Source organism: Gadus macrocephalus, chromosome 7 (genome assembly GCF_031168955.1).
Source record: "Gadus macrocephalus chromosome 7, ASM3116895v1".
NCBI classification, from domain to species: Eukaryota; Metazoa; Chordata; class Actinopteri; order Gadiformes; family Gadidae; genus Gadus; species Gadus macrocephalus.
The window spans coordinates 23412131-23418544 of NC_082388.1; the positions used below are offsets into that span (position 1 = coordinate 23412131).

At 41.1% G+C, this 6414-nt stretch overlaps 1 protein-coding gene across 3 annotated transcripts in view; it reads right to left on the reverse strand.

The window, feature by feature from the left end:
* Window positions 1-3086, reverse strand: part of mtmr4 (myotubularin related protein 4) — a 45194-nt gene extending 42108 nt beyond the window's left edge. The window contains exon 1 of one of the 3 annotated variants that reach the window (XM_060056009.1): window positions 2952-3086. The gene's annotated coding sequence lies outside the window, so the exon portion shown is untranslated. The other 2 variants (XM_060056010.1, XM_060056012.1) reach the window with 2 other exon arrangements.
* Between the last annotated feature and the right edge of the window lie 3328 nt (window positions 3087-6414).

A 6414-nucleotide genomic window follows, 5' to 3' on the forward strand; every position in this document is an offset into this window, starting at 1 on the left:
GAAAGCAATCGCGACAAACCCCTACCTGAAGCTCAAATTTCCGACACGACTACTTTTCATGCCATTCCTTTCCTTCTGCGGAAGCTTGTCTAATCCACCAAAAAGTAGAAAGTGAACCGAGAGAGAGACTAGCAACTTTTAATTTGCAATTAGCCTTCCGCCTCAAGCAGGCATGCTGCCACTGTGCTGCTCCCTGGCTGTGGCCCCGCCTGCCTTCTCTTGCAGATCTCACACACACACACACACACACACACACACACACACACACACACACACACACACACACACACACACACACACACACACACACACACACACACACACACACACACACACACACACACACACACCTACCTGGTGGGGTGCCAGGTCTCGCCAGAAGTAAAACTGAAATACAGAGCTGGGGGACCTTGTTGTGCTGTACATGGGAGGTTTGAGAATACTTTCGGGGTTTCGCATAGAACTGCAGTGCAGGACTCGGTCGTCAGTATTGTGTATGTGGAAGGGTTGAGGGCAGCTTACGAACAGCGCTGGTGAGAAGTGTAAAGCTGTCATCCAGAGTCATTCCCTGGCCAAATGCTGAGAAACTGTTTATAACGGTAAAGTCATTTAAAGCTCATTTAAGGTGGTGGATAACTCATAAGAGCTCTGTGGCCAAATCGAATGTGTTTTGAGTTAATCAGCATTAATCAGTGTCTGAGTAAAGTGTTCTTAAACTAAATACAGAAACTGTTGAACAGTGTCCAGGTCAACAAAAAAAGGAAGAATGCATACATTTGTGTGAATTCCTAGATATGAAGCATACTGGAAAAACAAATCCAATATATCAAATTATGTCTGCATGAGGGGTTTACTCCTGGCTGGAACAGTTTTCGGTCTTCCTAAAAAGAAAGTCAACTAAGGAATCTGATTTTTAAAAATTATAGATCTTTGCTGCAGTAATATATTATTGTGTTGATCCCTTATAAGAAACAACGCATCTTTCTGAAGTCTGAATTACTGTCTCTTCATAGCTGCTTAATATGCAGTTTTAATTTACTGCCACACCAGCCATTTATATATTCATCAATAGCACAGAGCACTAATGTTGGTAACAATCCCAGCTTTGGTTCCATTTATTAAATATGTATTTCATATGTGTGCACCTTTTTATATATCACAGGAGAGTTGCCAGTACTAGTCTATTTAAACAATAAAACTGGCACACCCTGAACATGTACACAAAGGCCCATGCATGCCAAAGCTTGACAAACAATATCTAGCACTAATCCAGGCTTCTGCTAGTATTTATAATGGCAATATTCTGAACAATCAATCATTGGCATATGCATGCTAGTATTACAAGTACTACAAGATTCAACTACAAAATGTGTTGGGGAAATCCTTCAAACACACAGCTATGAAGAAGGGAAAACATTTATATATTTTCCAAGACAATTTCATCCGTTTTCAGCATTCATACTAAAACTGAAACCGATTTTCAGCATTCATACTAAAACTGAAACCGAACTAAGAACCATATAACACTAAACTAAAAGCAACACACAAGCAAAACGATAGTTCGTGCAATATTTGCTTTGCAGGGCAGATTTTGTAAGGAAAGAGACAAAAACAAACTTTTCTTTCTTTTTAGAAATGTATGAGCTATAACAGAACAGATCCTTACTTTCTCCCACAGATACTTTATCAAACTAAAAGGCCAATCTAATAATAATGGAATCTAACATAAATCATGTGGTCTAATAATGGTCCGGGCAGTTAAACGAGAATTGTGTTCTTTGCATCAGGGAATCTAAGATATGCTGCTAAGGCATATTCAGCTGCATACACACTTGGTGGATAAAGAGCTTCACAAACTAGTGTAACATATGTTGCATTACTCTTTTATAAACGATTAACCAAAATATTTTCCAACATAGCACATATATAGATTTAAAATATTCAGATTTTTGTGATCTGTTTCCATGAAAAATGCCTATCTCCAAGAAAATCTGTTTTTGTTTAATGTCACATGCAAAGCCGAAGACAACACCAAAGAGAATTGGACAAAGATAATAAACAAATACATTCTAGGATAGCCACTGTGCACTGGACGCACTGCACGCAAACAAGGCCCTCATTATGATTATATACAATCATCCACATGACTCATAAAGGCAAAGCCAAAGTCCAACATTACATGTTGGACTACATGCAACATAACCAACAGTGCTGAAGACAGTTTCACAGCCTCCCCAACCAACTTGGCAGCAAGCCAAGTCAGGCGTGCGACATTTTTAAAGCTCTATTTAGGTTTGCCACGGTTCATTCATATAGGTGACAGGTCCAGCCGAGGGACCAGAGAAGAATAAGAAGCCACCCCAGTGTTAATAAGAGCACATCAGTATGGATTTCACTAGCGATGGTTGACATCGGGCAGCTTTCCTACCGGTGCCCAGACCTTTCCGTGTTAAATAATGTATGATACACACATTGGCAGTTCAGCCGGCCAACATGCAAAGCGTCAGACAGATACAATCTGTGTGTACAGAGATAACGGCTGCAAATCATTACAACCTATCGGAAGTTTGCTTGCAAGCGAGGTGGTATCAAAAGTGGGTGCCCTTTGAGACCGGTTTCAAGGCTGGTGTTGGACGCGCATACACACATTCTGCCTTTATGATCATACCTGTGTGTGTGTGTGTGTGTGTGTGTGTGTGTGTGTGTGTGTGTGTGTGTGTGTGTGTGTGTGTGTGTGTAAGGGGGGAAAGAGGGGGAAACTCACATTAGCATGCTAGCAAATGGGTAGCTGTATTGTTGGATATTGGATGATAACACTCTCCAATTTAAGACCTAAACCCAAAGGAACAAACGTCCATGTGCTCCGCAGGGACTGCCTTCAAATCCTTTTTTAAAAAAGCATATACTAGCAGGGTTTGGTTAAATTCTGTAAATGAAAACGAGTTACTCACTCAGAAAGAATCAGCTGATAGAACGGTGACTCAGTAGAGTACACTACTTCCGCATTCCCGCGTGATGACACACACGTGAACCAATAAGCGGAGATATTTTTTCCGCGCACCGGACCAATAGCGCTGTGGTATTTGCAACAGCCAATGACATTGCATGGCAGGTAACAACGAGGACTGCATGATACGCACACGCCCACACTAAAGCCTATCACATGTATTTGTATGTTTTGACGGTGCACCAATAGAAAATCACAGCGCGGCAGAAGATATCCACACACACACACTAACACACACTATTACACACTATCACAATCTCACACACTCTCTCTCTCTCACACACACACGCACGCGCGCGCGCCCTGTGGCTCCCTCTCCCCCATTTCTCACTCTCTCCCTCTAAACCTGATCACACATACACTCTCAAATACTTGAACGTCACATTGTAGCTAACATGTCAGCCGCAAATAAATGTAGTCTTTCATCTGAATCAAATGTAATACAAACCTTATATTCCAAGATCAAAAAGGGGAGGAACACGCGACCGGAGGATGCCGTTTTAGGACCGTTGTTCTAGGACACGTGACCTGCCTTCGGGACGAAAGTTTCAAAAAAACAAACAAAACATGTTATACCTAAAGTTCACCATATCTAAAAAATACCTTAAATAACCCAAACCAAACTATATAATCTCTAATCTAAAATCTAACTGTAACCATCTTATCTGCTAAAATGAGCAATGTATTCATGAATACCTTCACCATAAGGCAATTTGCAATGCCAGCCTAGGACAAATCTTTAGTATAGTCTTACGAGTCTTAAAGGCAAAACTAGGTCCTAGAAATGCGGTCATTGTACGGTCCTGAAACTGTAGCCTCCAGGAAACTGCCAGAACATACTACTGGATTTGTACGACGACCATGTATCACTCATTGTCGCCAGTAGGAGGTGACAGTCCGACACGTTGTCCCCACGTTGTAAATATTTTAACAAATCCAAATAGTTTTTAAGATACTCACAATCAGGGCCGGTTGTAAGCAGTAAGATAGGGTAGGCAGATAGTAATAATATCTGGGCAGAGGCGCGCGATTTATTTTTGCCCTTGCAAGATCTCTGTGCCTGCTTTTTGGCACATTTACTGTAATGTAAGCTTTTAGACACATCACTGCTGTATGGGGGGGGGGGCTTACCATGATAGGACTGCTACCAGCAGCTTTCCACATCAGTGATACAACCATCTGCCGCCTTATATGAAAAGCTACATATTTAATTTTCAAATTCTTAGAAAATAATATAGATAAAATATACTGAATAAATTGCACAACAACTTCACAAAGACATCTCAGAACTTGATGAAATGTCACATTATCTCTGAATTGAAAATTACAATTCTGCTGGCAGAAATACTGATATTAGGGGATTTTCCAGACAAAAGTAGTAAAATTGCAAGGCGAAAGAAATGTAATTTATGTAAAAAAAGAAAAGAAACTGTGGGGGGGTAACTTGGAGGCAGGCTGTCCTGCCCACCCAAAGCAATGCATGGTAATGGTATATTCTATAGTATTAATTAATTGGCAGAATTTTATTTGACATTTTCTTGGACTGCGAACAAACAGGTCCGTCCAATAGTGTGTCTGGACTTCCACCTATAAAAAAACTAAAAAACATTTTCTTCAATTTTGATTGGGTGGGCAGGTTGCACATTTGGGTGGGCTGAGCTCATCCTTGCCCCTGGCTACCGCCGGCCCTGCTCACAATGTTATCATATTACAGAAATAGTAACCTTCTTACAGTGCCCCACAACTACACTTTTACAGAAGATGGAATAGCCGAGAAATTCACGAAGAAACAGGACTCCGTTCTCTCCTCTTCCTCACTGCCGGAGCCATCAATCCAATCCGGGAGTAGATGTCAGGTACCGGCGGTACAAGTGGTTTCCATCGGCACAATGGGAATGAATTTGGATACCGGGGAAGTGGTGGACAATTTGGTTACACAGGCCTTTTTTCAACGACACTGCTTAAAATGCACAGTCAAATAAACACAAACACTAAAGCATACAATCATGTTAATCATCGTACAAAGTGCTATGAGAGGGAAAATTCTATACCACTCTTATTTGGGTTCATCCCTTAAACAATTTTGGTTTAAATATTGAGAGATACAATTTTACAACATAATGTTTTATTAGAGTCCACAAGAAATGTAATTGACTCACCGGATATAACCTACAGAGAATCTTTCCCATGGGTTCTGTCCAGTGTTGCCCTCTCACTGGAGTAGTTGTCAAATCTTTGCTCTTCCTTCTTGACCATAATAGTGTTAAGCTAAGGCAAAGTGTCGCTTCAGGGCCTTTTCTCTTTTAACTCAGTTCTTCATGCTAATGGACTAACCTGAGGCCTACCGACTGTGTCTCCCAACTTTTTCATTTCAATTTCTTTCTGTCTGCAACTCTTTCCCCTTCTTTTTTTACTTTCCTCATTACTCACTCATTCAATTATGGGCCCAGACCTGTCGAGTCCCAAACAACTTTAGATAATCCCTAATCATCTTTTCTTACGATCCCAGATCGTCATATTATATCAACATGTACCCGGTACGGTTGATAAACCCGATATCTGAACACCTTTAGCGAATAAGTAAATATTGATTTCTCACATGACGGGATAATTTTGCCCCCAAAAATCCTATTTTCAGTTGCCTTGGCAATTTTCTTTTGAGAAATTGTGTCTAGGATTGATTTTGTTGGATAAAATAGTATTTAATGTTTTTCTCCTCTCTAGTATAGTGAGCCCAGGTCATAGTGTAACAGAGTCTTTCAACACAGTTTTGCACCCTCAAACAACCTAAACTAAACTAAGAGACAAAAAATATCAAAGCAAAATACTGTTTATTCTGTGTGTGTGTGTGTGTGTGTGTGTGTGTGTGTGTGTGTGTGTGTGTGTGTGTGTGTGTGTGTGTGTGTGTGTGTGTGTGTGTAATTGAGAAAGTGAGCGCCCGTGTGTGTGCGCAAACCTGTGGGATGGTTGTGTGTGTGTGTGTGTGTGTGTGTGTGTGTGTGTGTGTGTGTGTGTGTGTGTGTGTGTGTGTATGTGTGTGTGTGTGTGTGTGTGTGTGTGTGTGTGTGTGTGTGTGTGTGTGTGTGTGTGTGTGTGTGTGTGTGTGTGTGTGTGTGTGTGTTAGTGCATGCGTGCCTGCAAGCAAGTGTGTGTTTGTGCGTGCAGCTCAGTAGAAAAGTTCCAGTTTGTCTGCCTCGTAATCAGCTGACCTTAAATGCTCTGTGACAGTCCACAGTCAAACAAACTTTCAACCCTTGGTTCGCCTAGCATTTAGCCTTCAGGGGTCCTTTTTGTTGTAGTACATCTAATGGTCCCTTAAGCCATTACGGTGTCAATACAGTTCGAAAGCACTTTTCGTTAAGATATTTGTCTCCTGTTTGTTTCAGTTTCAGTTTCAGACTTTTTTC